At 41.5% G+C, this 16,706-nt stretch overlaps 1 pseudogene; it reads right to left on the bottom strand.

Moving 5' to 3' along the window:
- Positions 1–7,315: 7,315 nt before the first annotated feature.
- On the bottom strand, positions 7,316–12,104 carry LOC110522860 (neuropeptide FF receptor 1-like; annotated as a pseudogene).
- Positions 12,105–16,706: the final 4,602 nt, after the last annotated feature.

Consider the following 16,706-nt stretch of genomic DNA (forward strand, 5'->3'; position numbering starts at 1 on the left):
CTCGTCATCAAGCTCGAGACCCTGGGTCTCGACCCCGCCCTGTGCAACTGGGTACTGGACTTCCTGACGGGCCACCCCCAGGTGGTGAGGGTAGGCAACAACATCTCCACCCCGCTGATCCTCAACACTGGGGCCCCACAAGTGTGCAGTGAGTGTGCACTGAGCCCTCTCCTGTACTCCCTGTTCACCCACGACTGTGTGGCCACGCACGCCTCCAACTCAATCATCAAGTTTGCGGACGACACAACAGTGGTAGGCTTGATTACCAACAACGACGAGACGGCCTACAGGGAGGAGGTGAGGGCCCTCGGAGTGTGGTGTCAGGAAAATAACCTCACACTCAACGTCAACAAAACTAAGGAGATGATTGTGGACTTCAGGAAACAGCAGAGGGAACACCCCCCTATCCACATCGATGGAACAGCAGTGGAGAGGGTAGTAAGTTTTAAGTTCCTCGGCGTACACATCACAGACAAACTGAATTGGTCCACCCACACAGACAGCATCGTGAAGAAGGCGCAGCAGCAATCGAGAGCATCCTGTCGGGCTGTATCACCGCCTGGTACGGCAACTGCTCCACCCACAACCGTAAGGCTCTCCAGAGGGTAGTGAGGTCTGCACAACGCATCCCTTCACAGAACAGCGCAAACTGGCTCTAACCAGAATAGAAAGAGGAGTGGGAGTCCCCGGTGCACAACTGAGCAAGAGGACAAGTACATTAGAGTGTCTAGTTTGAGAAACAGACGCTTCTCAAGTCCTCAACTGGCAGCTTCATTAAATAGTACCCGCAAAACACCATTCTCAACGTCAACAGTGAAGAGGCCTTCTAGGCAGAGTTGCAAAGAAAAAGCCATATTTCAGACTGGCCAATAAAAAGAAAAGATTAAGATGGGCAAAAGAACAGTTCCTCTGTCCAGTGTCTGTGTTCTTTTGCCCATCTTAATCTTTTACAAAATTAACAATGTCTACACTGTATTTCAGATCAATTTGATGTTATTTTAAAGGTCAAAAAACATGGAAATTTCTAAGTGACCTCAAACTTTTGAACGGTTGTGTACATACAAACACGCACTCGTTCTTCATCATGTTTTATACATGTCAAGAAATTATCATAATGGTAAATCCTGTTAACAAATGTTTTTAACACTGATGACTACAATAACTGATTTTTGATTCCCAGTAACAAGAGACAACATGGGGGTGTGCATGTTAACATTTTGTGAACTTTATTCAAAGAAAACAAGCACATTTTGTTATATATATTAATGATCCAGGAAGCAATTAACTTGTGCCTCTGTCGGAGATGGGAATTTGACGTGAAAGGGAACTAATTGGAGATATCTCCTTACAACATGCACTAACGAGAAATCTACAGGAAAACAACATTTGATGGGATAAATGTGATGAGAAGATGGTAATATTCAGAATAAGGAGGATGCAGTGCTAAATTTGTTATAGAAGAAAATTGAATAGTTTTTGTAATATGGATAGCTTCACTCAAATTTCCATTAAAGGTAGAGCTTTATACAAGAATACAACTTAACAGCAATTTCCACTTAACAACCAAGGCAGGACCTAAGGACAATATCTAACATGAGACAATTATTAAGAAATATAAACTCAGTGTGAGGTCGGTAATTGTATCTACAACAATCCATCATCATACTGAAATCTGGGAATGCAAATGTATCTCAAGATCACTTATACTTAAGCAATAAGGCCCGAGGAGATGTAGTATATGGCCAATATATCACGACTAAGGGCTGTTCCTAGGCCCGATGCAACGCAGAGTGCCTGGACACAGCCCTTAGCCGTGGTATATTGGCCATATATCACAAACCACCGAGGAGCCTTTTTGCTATTATAAACTGGTTATCAACGTAATTAGTGCAACAAAAATAAATGTTTTGTCATACCCGTGGTATACGGTCTGATATAACACGGCTGTCAGCCTATCAGCATTCAGGGCTCAAACCACCCAGTTTATAATGTACTATACACAACCACAGTCATTGTCTGTCACTCTTTTACTATGCCAACAGTGAAGGCAATAATCTGCGGTAGCTGCAAAAATAAATACACAAAAATCTACTGAGAATCACAAACACAACATAAATAACTTTTCCACATTGTAAACACAGCACTTTGATCTGTATTCATACACAGTGCACACCAACATCACCTGTTGGATCATTTAAGGTTACATACTTCAAGGGTATGTACAGTTTCATCACCAATTAGCCTTGCAACAGCTTGAAACTCTTCTAACTTCATTTCTGTTACTTTCTCAGTGTCATGTCTGCTCTGCATTTTACCATCTGGAGTAGGCGCATATTTGGTTCACAAGTTCATACAGAAACAGGAAACTTTGTTAAGAAAAATGTTATAGTTTAAATTCAAAACACGTTGCTCTCATGCAACGTCATTCCTTGACCAGAAGAAATCAAAAAAAGTGCTATTTACATGTGAATATGTAATGGGAGGAATTTTCTGCATTGTCTTCTTTTTTTACCAACTCTTTCTGGGCTCTCTGGTTGAGTTTATTGGCTAATTAGTGTCAGTGATACCCAGTTAGTAGTGAAATATGAATGTCCTCCTGCATAACCTAAAGATTTCCCTAATCATTGTTAACCAATATTTGATCTTTAGTTAAGCAACCTGTAACAAGTAATTCTGTAGCTGGGGGACAGAAATGCAGGTGGTTCACTTCATTCTTCCCTCACGTGGATGCTATAACTGGGTCTCTGTAGGTGAATTGAGGGTGCCTATATGGGACACTAAGAGCACTGACTGAAATGTTTGGGGCGTATGTACTGCACATGTGGTAGCTACAGTCAGGTGTAAAAAGCTCTTTCACAGTCAAATGTCATGTCAGTACCTTCTAGTGTTGAGTGAATAGTGCTTTTTGAGCTCGGTTCAGTTCCTGTTTGTTATGAAAAAATAGTCACGGTTTTCGATTTCATTTTTTGCAGGGACATGAAATGCACTATGTATTATGTGGGTTGAATCCTGTAACAACAAAGAATAAAACAATTAATAAAAGTCCCATGATGGTAGTGACAGCTCACTACTGTTTATCACTTATTAACCATCAATTATTCACATTACTTTACTGTAATAATATATTTCAGTTGTGTATATTACATTTTTTTTATTTGATTATTTGATTAATTCCAAGTCATCATCTCATCTCTATAGAGCTGTCTGACAAAATCCCTATTTTAGTAGTTCTTCAAAGTAAATAAGGCATACTTTATGACTGCTGATTACCAACTATCAATTACTTAGATCATGTATTTCAGGTAGATTCCTTGCAGAGCAACTGCTTTTTATCCCTCTATCTCTCTCCATCACGTGTTCTCTCTTCTCTCCGTCTCGTGTCTGCTCCACACAGACTGGACAAGTAGGCGGGTGCACAATGGATTGTGATCATTGTAGTTTATTATTATGTTTTCTGTGCTAAACTATGTAGAATATTGGCCTGTTGGACACTACAACTCACTACTACATAGCACAGTTCGGCAAGGCTCCAGGCATAAGCGGCATTAGCAGTCGCTTTGGCCCCCAACCTAAAAGTATTATTTTTTTATGAACTCAGTTGGGGTCTCAACTTACTGTTGCGAGTTAGAATAGTAGAATACACAGGGTGCAAGATAGACATTTGGTTGTGTATCAGCAGGTTTTATCTTGTTGGGTCAATCACTGACAGCCACTCAATTAGCAATGTCAGCTAAGAATTTTTAGATTGATAAATTAGTCTAGCCAGTTATCTGAACTGATCTCCAGGGGGGCCCCATTGATTTTGTTAGTCACTCTCACTCAGATATCATTATGATGGCATACTGAAAGTCATGGCAAAATGTGTAGAATCGCATGAAATTTGTTAGATATATTTTTGTTGTTGTAATGTCTCTGCCCCATGCCCCAAAAATGTTTATTGCAGGAAATTTGCTTTTAAGGGCAACTCCACCACTTTTCAACCTTATTTGCATTATCTCCAGCATGAATACCAGTGTCAACATAATGTGAAAACAGCTTATTTCTTAGTTTTGTAGAAATACAATGCCTTCAGAATGTATTCATACACCTTGACTTATTCCACATTTTGTTGTGTTACAGCCTGAATTCAAAATGTATTAAATATGTTTTTTCTCACCCATCTACACACAATACCCCATAATGACAAAATGAGAACATATTTTCAGAAAACAAAAATATCTAATTTACATAAGTATTCACAACCCTGAGTCAATACATGTTAGAATCATCTTTGACAGCGATTACAGCTGGGAGGCTTTATGGGTGTCTTTGAGAGTTTTCCACACCTTTTAAAATTCTTCAAGCTCTGTCAAGTTTGTTGCTGATCATTGCTAGACAGCCATTTTCAAGTCTTGCCGATTCAAGCTCAAACTGTAACTAGGCCACTCAGAACATTCAATCTCATCTTGGTAAGCAACTCCAGTGTATATTTGGCCTTGTGTTTTAGATTATTGTTCTGCTGAAAGGTGAATTTGTCTCCCTGTGTTTGTTGGAAAGCAGACTGAACCAGGTTTTCCTCTAGGATTTGACCTGTGCTTAGCTCTATTCCGTTTATTTTTATCTAAAGAACTCCCTTGTCCTTGACAATGACAAGCATACCCATACATGATGCAGCCACTACCATGCTTTAAAATATGAAGAGGGGTACTCAGTGATGTGTTGTGTTGGATTTGCCCCAAGCATAACGCTTTGTATACAGGACATAAAGGTCATTTATATATATTTTTACCCATCTACCAATAGGTGCCCTTCATTGCGAGGCACTGGGAAAAAATCCCTGGTCTTTGTGGTTGAACCTGTACTTGAAATTCACCGCTCGACTGACGGACCGCACAGATAATTGTATATCTGGGGTACAGAGATGAGGTAGTCATTCCAAAATTAGGTTAAACATGAGTCCATGCAACTTATTATGTGACTTGTAAAAAAAAGTTTTACTCTGGAAGTTATTTAGGCTTGCCATAGCAAAGAGCTTCAATACTTATTGACTCGAAACATGTCCGCTTTTCATTTTGAATTAATTTGTAAAAACATAATTCCACTTTGACATTATGGGGTATTGTGTGTAGGCCAGTGACAAAACAATCTCAATTGAATCTATTTTTCATTCCGACTGTAGCACAACAAAATGTGGAAAAAGTCTTGGGGTGTGACTACTTTCTGAAGGCACTGTAAACAGAAAGTTAAAAAGTTCTACCCGATGACATCATCAAAAGATAAAACCTTTTTAAATTCTTGATTTTCAAACAAAATGAGATTCATAGTGACGTGGGGAGCAAAAAAATACCCTCCCTTAGGTTAGAAACTCGTTGCAGATTTTGACCCTACCATGTGACGTCACAGAGAAGCATTTTTTTTTTGTACCTTATTTTTTTAACCACAGATCATAGAAAATAGCTGTTTTAACATACACTTCATGACCAAAAGTATGTGGACACTTGCTCGTCGAACATCTCATTCCAAAATCATGGGCATTGATGTGGAGTTGGTCCCCCTTTTGCTGCTATAACAGCCTCCAATCTGATGGGACGGCTTTCCACTAGATGTTAGAACATTGCTAGAGGGACTTGCTTCCATTCAGCCACAAGAGCATTAGTGAGGTCGGGTACTGATGTTGGGCCATTAGGCCTGGCTCGCAGTCGGCGTCCCAATTAATCCCAAAGGTGTTCAATGGAGTTGAGGTCACGGCTCTGTGCAGGCCAGTCAATTTCTTCCACACTCGACAAACCATTTCTGTACGTACGGACCTTGCTTTGTGCACAGATGTACAGTGGGGCAAAAAAGTATTTAGTCAGCCACTAATTGTGCAAGTTCTCCTACTTAAAAAGATGAGAGAGGCCTGTAATTTTTATCATAGGTACACTTCAACTCTGACAGACAAAATGAGGAAAAAAATCCAGAAAATCACATTGTAGGATTTTTAATGAATTTATTTGCAAATTACGGTGGAAAATAAGTATTTGGTCACCTACAAACAAGCAACATTTCTGGCTCTCACAGACCTGTAACTTCTTCTTTAAGAGGCTCCTCTGTCCTCCACTCGTTACCTGTATTAATGGCACCTGTTTGAACTTGTTATCAGTATAAAAGACACCTGTCCACAACCTCAAACAGTCACACTCCAAACTCCACTATGGCCAAGACCAAAGAGCTGTCAAAGGACACCAGAAACAAAATTGTAGACCTGCACCAGGCTGGGAAGACTGAATCTGCAATAGGTAAGCAGCTTGGTTTGAAGAAATCAACTGTGGGAGCAATTATTAGGAAATGGAAGACATACAAGGCCACTGATAATCTCCCTCGATCTGGGACTCCACGCAAGATCTCACCCCGTGGGGTCAAAATGATCACAAGAACAGTGAGCAAAAATCCCAGAACCACACGGGGGGACCTAGTGAATGACCTGCAGAGAGCTGGGACCAAAGTAACAAAGCCTACCATCAGTAACACACTACGCCGCCAGAGACTCAAATCCTGCAGTGCCAGACGTGTCCCCCTGCTTAAGCCAGTACATGTCCAGGCCCGTCTGAAGTTTTCTAGAGAGCATTTGGATGATCCAGAAGAAGATTGGGAGAATGTCATATGGTCAGATGAAACCAAAATATAACTTTTTGGTAAAAACTCAACTCGTCGTGTTTGGAGGACAAAGAATGCTGAGTTGCATCCAAAGAACACCATACCTACTGTGAAGCATGGGGGTGGAAACATCATGCTTTGGGGCTGTTTTTCTGCAAAGGGACCAGGACGACTGATCCGTGTAAAGGAAAGAATGAATGGGGCCATGTATCGTGAGATTTTGAGTGAAAACCTCCTTCCATCAGCAAGGGCATTGAAGATGAAACGTGGCTGGGTCTTTCAGCATGACAATGATCCCAAACACACCGCCCGGGCAACGAAGGAGCATTTCAATGTCCTGGAGTGGCCTAGCCAGTCTCCAGATCTCAACCCCATAGAAAATCTTTGAAGGGAGTTTAAAGTCCGTGTTGCCCAGCAACAGCCCCAAAACATCACTGCTCTAGAGGAGATCTGCATGGAGGAATGGGCCAAAATACCAGCAACAGTGTGTGAAAACCTTGTGAAGACTTACAGAAAACGTTTGACCTCTGTCATTGCCAACAAAGGGTATATAACAAAGTATTGAGATAAACTTTTGTTATTGACCAAATACTTATTTTCCACCATAGTTTGCAAATTAATTAATTAAAAATCCTACAATGTGATTTTCTGGATTTCTTTTTCTCATTTTGTCTGTCATAGTTGAAGTGTACCTATGATGAAAATTACAGGCCTCTCTCATATTTTTAAGTGGGAGAACTTGCACAATTGGTGGCTGACTAAAATCTTTTTTGGCCCACTGTATTGTCATTTTGAAACAGGAAAGGGCCTTCCCCAAACTGTTGCCACAAAGCTGGAAGCACAGAATCGTCTAGAATGTCATTGTATGTTGTAGCATTAAGATTTCCCTTCACTGGAATTAAGGGGCCTAGCCCAAACCATGAAAAATAGCCCCAGACCATTATTCCTCCTCCACCAAACTTTACAGTTGGCACTATGCATTCGGGTAGTTAGTGTTCTCTTGGCATCCGCCAAACCCAGATTCGTCCGCCAGACTGCCAGATGGTGAAGTATCACTCCAGAGAACGTGTTTCCACTGCTCCAGAATCCAATGGCAGCAAGCTTTACACCACACCAGCCGACGTTTGGCATAGCGCATGGTGATCTTAGGCTTGTGTGCGGCTGCTCGGCCATAGAAACACATTTCATGAAGCTCCCGACGAACAGTTCTTGAGCTGACGCTGCTTCCAGAGGCATTTTTTCTCCCCAATTTCAATCTTGTCTCATCGCTGCAACTTCCCTATGGGCTCAGGAGAGGCAAAGGTCTAGTAATGCGTCCTCTGAAAAATGATCCGCCAAACCACACTTCTTAACACCCGCCCACTTAACCAGCTGCACCAATGTGTCAGATGAAACACGGTTCAACTGATGACCAAGCTCCCGACCCGCCACAAGGTGTCACTCAAGCGCGATGAGCCAAGTAAAGCACCCCCCGGCCAAACCCTCACCTGGGCCAATTGTGCGCCGCCCTATTGGTTGTGACACGGCCGGTTGTGACACAGCCTGGGATCAAACCCAGGTCTGTAAAGACACCTCAAGCACTGCGATGCAGGGAGCTTGTGTGGCCTACCACTTCGTGGCTGAGCCATTGTTGCTCCTAGACGTTTCCACTTCACTATAACTAATTTGAAGGGTGTCCACATATTTTTGTATATATAGTGTATGTAGACACTGGTTTGGTGCTGAAGATGATGAATATGAGATTGAAAAGGGGCGTAATTGCCCTTTAAAATTGCAACCATTTCTCTCCATCCCATGACAAGATTGGTAGAATTGCAAGCTCTGTCATGCTCTTTCAAGTAAATTATCTTTAAAACTGCAACAGTTTTAATTTCTCTCCGCCAACTTGCATAATTAGTAGAATTGCATGAAATGTGTAAGAAAATTGCACCATTTTCTCTCCATTGCATGGCAAAATGTTTAGAACTGCAAAAGTTTATCCCTGCCCCATGGCAAAATTTGTAGAATTGCATGAAATGTGTTATAAAATGTTTGTTTTTTCTCTGCCCCATGGTACAATTAGTAGAATTGCATAACATTTGTTGTATAATTGCCACATTTCCTCTCTACCACATGGCAAAATGTGTAAAATTGGAAATCTCCGATGTCTAGAGGACCACAACAACAACAAAAATCCCGCTTGGTGGCCACTTGTTGGGGGGGACCCCCCATCCAAATCTCATTTAGGGCCCCCAAAAGGCTACAGCCAGCCCTGCAGTTCTGGCTTGGTCTGAGTTATCTCCAGAGAAACTGCAGATCACGCTCATAGAAAGAAAACTAAAAATAACTTACATTTCGGTTAATCGCTCAGCACTATTGCGCTCTTATCTCCAATATGTCAATTTTCCAACCTCACCATGCATACACACCCCACTGTTAATGTCCACCCAACTGCCTTTCAAAGCTTCCACACCTGACACATAGCGACCCCCATTGGAAAGAGTCTATCCACATCCTCTGCATGAACACCCCTTTTTATTGACACTCTACCGTTACTGTTACTTCCCTCTGCCCAGGAGCCTCTGCAGAGCCTTCCTCCTTCCTCTGCTCCATCTCCAGACACACGCAGCCCATCAGGTCGCTGTCGGTGTAGATGCGGTTCCTCACCCCCAGGGTGGTGAGAAGGTTGGCACTGAGGGCTGTGTTCCGGGGGGCTCTGGCATTGTGCCTCCGCTGAGCCTTGCTCACCACCTGCTCCTGAGAGACCACGCTGCAACATGATCTAGGGTGACAGGCAGCCTGGAAGCCCTTCTTGAAGTTCTCATTGAAGTAGCCATAGATGATGGGGTTGATGCTGGAGTTGGAGAAGGCCAGCCAGTGGGAGAAAGGGAAGATGTAGCCTGTCAGAAGGTCCAGCTGGTCCCCTTCAGGTCTGGCGTAGTCTGTGAGGAGCATCAGGGTCCAGAGAGGCAGCCAGGACAGCATGAAGAGGAGGGCCACCACGATTAGCATCTTAACCACCTTGACTTTCTTCTGGGAGATGGGGGACTTGACGTCCGGGTGCCCCCTACTGGACAGAACAGCTGTAGAGTAGAGCTTGGCCCCAATGCAGCCATACATTATCATGATGAGAGCCAGGGGCATCAGATAGATGTGTGTGAACAGGACCATGGTGTAAACCTTCCTCATTTCCGGGTCAGGCCAGGTCTCATAGCAGTAGTAGAGAGGGTAGGTCTGGTTGTCACTGGATACCATGTAGTGACCCTCCTCTTGCTCCACCATCAGCATCACAGCCGACGGAAGCATGATAACCAACGCAAGAGCCCATACCAGCCCTATAGTTGCCTTAGCAACAAGAAGGGTTAGCTTGGGCTTAAAGGGGTAAACAATACAGCGGAATCTAACAGGAGAAAGGAGAGATAGATGAGAAATGATTAAATGATTCATTTGAGCGATTTATCTGCCACATAGATTCAACTGTTTATTGTACAACATTAAGTATTTAACATGCATAGATGAGAGCCTCACTATCCCCTTCCAGTTCCCATGTGTAGATACTTTTTGGGGAGGGGACTTACCTGTCCACAGCGATGGCAACCAAGGTGAATACTGATGCACCCACTGATATCCCCTGTACCAGACCACTTAGCTTACACACTGCATTGCTAAAGGGCCAACCTGCAAAACATCAATAGCAACAATAATACTTTATTAGTGAGCTGCCAGACATATCAATAGCCACACTTTGAACAGGTGTTTTGACATGTTAGGTACATGTGAGTTTGGTATACGGGATTTGGTCAGAATAATGAAGGGGATAACTTCAGGAGCACTATATTCATGCTTTTGTACTTTTCAAACCTGTATGAAAGGTACAGAAATAAACTGTTAGACAAGAGTGGATAAAGTGGAGGAAGTCTTTGTACCTGCCCAGCGAAATAATTTAGCCTTGAAAAGGTAATTATTTTAAGTTGAGCCTTCCTGACTGAGGGATTTTGTGGCAATGCATGTTTCACACTTTTGTAAATGTGGGGTTTTCTAAAAGCCCTTTTCCTGCCAAGACTCAACTAATGTCTGTATTGATGTTGTAAAACATGAAGAGATTGTGAAGAACTGTCTAAAAAATGTTAAGTAATTCATCAGGCTGTCAAATGAAAGACAGCTGTGATCATCATGTTTAGGCCCACTACTATTCTCTCAGTTCTGAGACTCCAGCAAATATCCAAACATTAATCAGCAATTTCCGCAAATCCATGTGTAAACAGATAGCTATAAATAATAGTTTAAAAAAAGCAAAAATAACCGGATGGCGATCCAGAGATGTGTGAAGATTCAGTACTGTGGGAATGAACTGATCTTAACCATTACAAAGCTGGCTGGGCTGGTGTATGTGCAACCACATAGACATGTAGACCCGTGCTGAAACTGAATCATACATTACATGTGAATGAACACTAGTGATAGCTATAATTATGCTTCTTTCAAGGCACGAGTTGTTTTTCCTAATAATGGTCATTATCAATAGCTAAAGGCAACTGGCCAATCTGTTATAAACAATAACTGTCTCTCGCTAAAGGTTGCATCATTATTTTCATCAAGGCCAACCGTAATCAATTCAAAGCATCATGCATTTATTAATTTATGGAATCATTATAGCAGTAGGGTGAAACTAACTGTGTCCCCGCTCTGAGATTTGAAGGTAGGGTGGTTCGAACCCAAGTTGAGTCATACCAAAGACTCTAAAAATGGGAGGACCCAATGCCTCTCTGCTTTACACTCAGCATTAATGAGATGGATTACGGGTAAGGCCCCTGCGATAGACTAGCTTCCTGTCCAATGGGTGTACTTGTACATCAAGCTGCCTCATACTACAGAAACAGGAGATTGGCTGAGATATAGATTATTCTATAGCAGTAGGGTGTTACCTGTGATGAGGTTGTCCACCAGCGTGGTGGGGATGCAGAAGATGCCAACCAGCAGGTCACTGATAGCCAGATTGAAGATGAAGAGGTTGGTGACCGTCCGCATGTGACGGTTCCTCACAACAATGAGGCACACCAGGCCATTACCCACCATGCACAGCAGGAAGATGAACAGGTAGGCCAGGGTGTAGCTGGCTGCTATTGTCAGGGAGTGTTGGTAATAAGGCGAGAGCTTGACGCTAGAGACGGTGCAGCTGGAGTTGGTGTTGGTGCAGTTGGTGACGTTGGTGAGGTTTGTGGATAGTAAGAGGTCAGAGGTCATGTAAAGAGTAGTGGTCAGTTGAAGTTCCCATATGTCCTCCATCTTCTTAGACCAGGAGGAAAGTATCAGGCATAGGCTAAAAAAATAAATATATATATATATATATATGCAGTATATATTTATCACATGGTAGTATTTGGTGTCCTTAAAAAAAAGTGTAATCACATTATCAGTCTTTTGTCACTTTGGTAAATTGAATTAATTTATTGACTAGTAGATCGATATGGTTGTCCAGTTGATCCAGTCAGAATGCACTGCAGTGTATAGTTGTTTAGGACAAGCCACTGTAGGACCTCAGGGTAATGTACAGTATACAGCAGCGGAGGCTGCCGAGGGGAGGACGGCTCATAATAATGGCTAGAACTGAGAGAATGGAATGGCATCAAACACATGGAAACCATGGAAACTATGTGTTTAATACCGTTCTACTGAATACTCTCCAGCCATTAACACACGCCTGTCCTCCCCAATTAAGGTGCCACCAACCTCCTGTGGTGTACAGTATTGTAGCAAATACAGGGGGTAGCCCCGACCGGGACTCAAACCTCAGTTCAGTGACTGTCAAACCAACACCTTAACTGTTACGGCAGGAAGTCCAAACCTATTTACTAGATGTTAGGTTAAGGTCGCTACATTACCTCCTTCCTTCAGGAGAGCGTGTCCCCACACTTTTCTATACCAAGTCTCTCACGTGTACACAGTTCTCCGATGGTCTCACAGTCTCCCACTTCTGACACCAATGTAGCCCCGACCGGGACTCAAACCCAGGTTATGTGACTTTCAAGCCAACACCTTAACTGTTATCCCAAGCGGGCCGGACCTCACGACGATGTCACAAGGTGTTGGGTTAAGGTCGCTACAGTATTTTCTAGTAATCGGCCACAAGTTGGTCTGTTTGTATGCTGTCTCCATCAAGCAACAATGCTATGCATAACAAGCCTCAATGAATTATGCAATTAAGTGACGGCAATGTTGTTGTAATTATAGCGAGACGGTGGATGTCGATTGAGGAATATGAGAACTTCTCTATGACAACCATTCATCTTGGATGGCACAACACCCATTCTACTTTACTGAATGCATTCTGTTTTTCAAAGGGGATGAGAGATGTGTTTGTGAAAGTCATTGGCCTTATGATATGTCAACAGGGATGTTTTACATAATAATTCAACAAGTCAGTTATCTCTGATATCTCTGATTGCATCGCATTCATTCATTACACTTTAACAATGATCTATTTAAATATAACATTATGCTTATGATATGCTTATCAAGTGAATAAAACTGTATAAACATACACAACAAATCATGAAATGTTTTTAGATTAAGCTTTCATTCAAAACCAAAAGCATTTCATTCAAACAATAAACAATGAAAGAATGTATAAACAATAAAATAATGTAACTATTTCTCACATTTCAATAAAACATTTAAAATAAATAAAGTGATACAATAGCCTATAAATATTTGGTGTTATTTCTCAACACATTAGTGAAGTGTTCACAGAGATATGCTGACATAGGAGTGAATCTCATTTTCACAACAGGTACATTTCAATGGATCAGAATTTTTAAATGGAATGGGATTTTCTTTTCTTTACGATAATTTTACAGAGTTATCATACTTTTTACTATTTAATTCGCCTTACATTTTCCGAAATAAAGTGAAAGCGCCTACCTTATCAAGATAATTCCGTTGACAAAGAAAGCCCTATACTAGACTTAAAATAGTAAGAAAAGCCGTTGATGATTTATAGAATAAAGACCATATCTTAAGTGCCTTTTCAAAGACCTCCACCCGTGCAGTAACAGAAGAAAAAATAACCAAATCGTAAATACTCTGCCCACTAAATAAAGAAATAGATACAGAGAGAACGATTAAACTTTTCCTCACTAAAACACTTTCATATGCATATTAAGCTCTTTTGCTTGTGTGTCTCATCCTCACAACCGTCTATGCGTCGGGCGAACGAGGAGGCGTACACGGTGCACGTGAACGGCTTTTATAGCTACAGCGCAGTCGTGCGTGCGCCACAGTTGGAGATGTTCTAGACACCTCAGGCTACTCATCACCAGTTTTCGCAGAAAAGCAATGATCTCGAGTATTCCTTTACTTGGCAATTCCAATAATGAAATCACCCTACCATGTCGGAATACGTATATATTTGCCTGAAGTCAGCGAAAGGAATTAATAGTGTTAGGCCTACGGGGTTACTCCCATTGTCAGCGTCAAGTGTTGTCACAAGTCAACACTGTTGTCACAAGTCAACACTGTTGTCACAAGTCAACACTGTTGTCACAAGTTAACACTGTTGTCATAAGTCAACACTGATACACTCATGTCTTAGCTTCACCATGACCCTAGCCATTAACCTACTTGTGGTTGCACTTGTCATATCAGCTCATATCATGAACTCACTGCCTATATCGCAAACATCTGCACTGTAGGCATCCTGCATAAAGGGACAGTACATCGTGTAAATGGTATAACTGCATGATGAAAGTTGTTCAAATACGTATAGGCTTTTCTTTCAAAACGAGAGAAAAAAGTTGACGAGCTGTGGTATACCATAATTACCAATCCCATCAGAAGTCAGTGAATGAGACATAATTTAGCTTGGAAAACATGTTACCAAATGTCCCCAGGGTACAAGCAGAGAGAGCAACATCAATTCGGTATCAAACAATCTGTGTCTATATCCTTACAAACCAATTGTGTTGAGCCCCAGTACTATTCATCTGCGAGCCAATCATTTACAGGACCTGGGGAAACCATAAAAATACATCAACCGCGTGCTCTAGCAGGGGTGCAAAGTGCTGTAGCTCAAATACAACATAATTATGCAAATAAGCCATGTGAAAGTACAAGTGATACATTTCATGCTCCTAGGGGAGCATTTGACATTCCTCATTTATGGCCCAGTCCACTGTACATCTCAGCCATTCAGTTTTGGATTGTTGCAAGTAGTTGAAAATAGCTTTCTTCATGTCCAGGACCAGTGGAGCAGGTAGCAAGCAGTATTTTGTAAGGGCAACCACAATGTCCTCACTCCCTATCACCATTGGAATGCTTTCACATTGATTTCACGATAGAATTAACTAATTAAATATTTCTCATTGGTATTGACACAGCAACAGTTGAAAGCAACTAATTCCTGTCTTGAAATCTCTTTTCCAAATAAACCTATAATTCTAAGAGCAGCTGAAAGTCAAGGTTCCCTGTTCACCGGGAGTTGCCTTGAAACCTCTTTTATCCAGCAAAACACTGACCAGACAATGAGTTAGGGTGGTTGGAATAATGTGAAAGCATTCCAATGGTGACAGGAAGTGAGGACATTGCAGTTGTCCTTGGTAGGAAGGACAACCGCAATGTCCTCACTCCCCGTCACCATTAGGTCTGTGTCTTCTGGCATCCAGTACATTCCAGTAGTTTACTTATACAGTTTAAGAACTGCAGAACACTCTACAATTCTATGTTCTTGCATCATCAATGTATCAATTCACATCAAGTTAGGTTGGAAGGTAAAGCCAAAGAACATACCCGTATGGATGGGACTGTAAAAACAACATCATCTTCCTCCATCAGCAAGCTTCAATACGGTAGGGCAAAGTGGAGAGTCACTCTGATGTACTACCATAGTGTAGTGCACTATGCATTGCTGACAAACTTGGGTTGCATAAAGTATAAGAATATAATCCCGGATTTCATTGATACACTGTGGGCTGATGATTTTGTCAAGCAGAGAGAGAGTTGATCTTGTGCAATGTTGCATGGGGCAGAAATGGAATACACACCAATACCATTTTACTGAAGCCTTCTGCTTTACAATACATGCTACATAATATGTCTATAATATTCCACTTACATCTGAAAAATGTGACAAAGTGACTTGAAACAACCGTAAGAGGCGAAGGGAGTGGTTTGGACAGTCAGTAATGACAAAGCAGAGCGTGTGTGTGTGTGTGTGTGTGTGTGTGTGTCATACATACAATCAGTGCAAATGGAGTTGTTGCACTATCTGACATGAGGAAATGTAGTTGGCTGAATGGTTAATATCATGACTGGATGGTTAATATCATGACTGGATGGTTAATATCATGACTGGATGGTTAATATCATGACTGGATGGTTAATATCATGACTGGATGGTTAATATCATGACTGGATGGTTAATATCATGACTGGATGGTTAATATCATGACTGGATGGTTAATATTGTGACTGGATGGTTAATATCGTGACTGAATGGTTAATAAAGAAACCTCAGACAAGAGTTTGTCCGTGCTGTAGGGTAAGCATATCAGCGTGTCGTGTTAACTTATCATCCAATCAAACCTAAACAAAATGTCTTATAGATTTAGGCTCCTCCATAACTCAAAAGTTTTATTGATGTTCAATATCCACATAGAAATGATTCAAAAGCACAGTGCTCTGTACATTTGTTTTGACAATTTGACAATCTGTACATTAGATTTAATTTCTCCCTTCATTATGACTAGGATTTGCATTAGGTTGGCATGAGACTGCCCTCCTGTGGTCACATGTGCAAACTTCAACATGCCCAGCTTCCTGTATTTTTCAACTAACTGCTTGTCAAAATGAAAGCAAGATCAAATCCATCTAAAATTAAACCAGTATCACAAGCATTGAAATCATCAACTCAAAGAGCTGAACTGCCAGTACTTACAGCAAATGAATATGTACATAAAGTATTTGACTCTGTATTTATTAGATAATTATATCCAGAGAAAGAGTTAGAAACACAACCCAGGTGTATGAGCAGATGTTCAGCCTGTTAACGTGAACATCTTCTGATTCCACCAGTCAGTCAGTCAAGTCCTGTCTGAACAGCTGCTCTCTGACTCCTT

Source organism: Oncorhynchus mykiss, chromosome 5, assembly GCF_057628025.1.
Source record: "Oncorhynchus mykiss isolate SJ-2025 chromosome 5, ASM5762802v1, whole genome shotgun sequence".
Taxonomy (NCBI): Eukaryota; Metazoa; Chordata; class Actinopteri; order Salmoniformes; family Salmonidae; genus Oncorhynchus; species Oncorhynchus mykiss.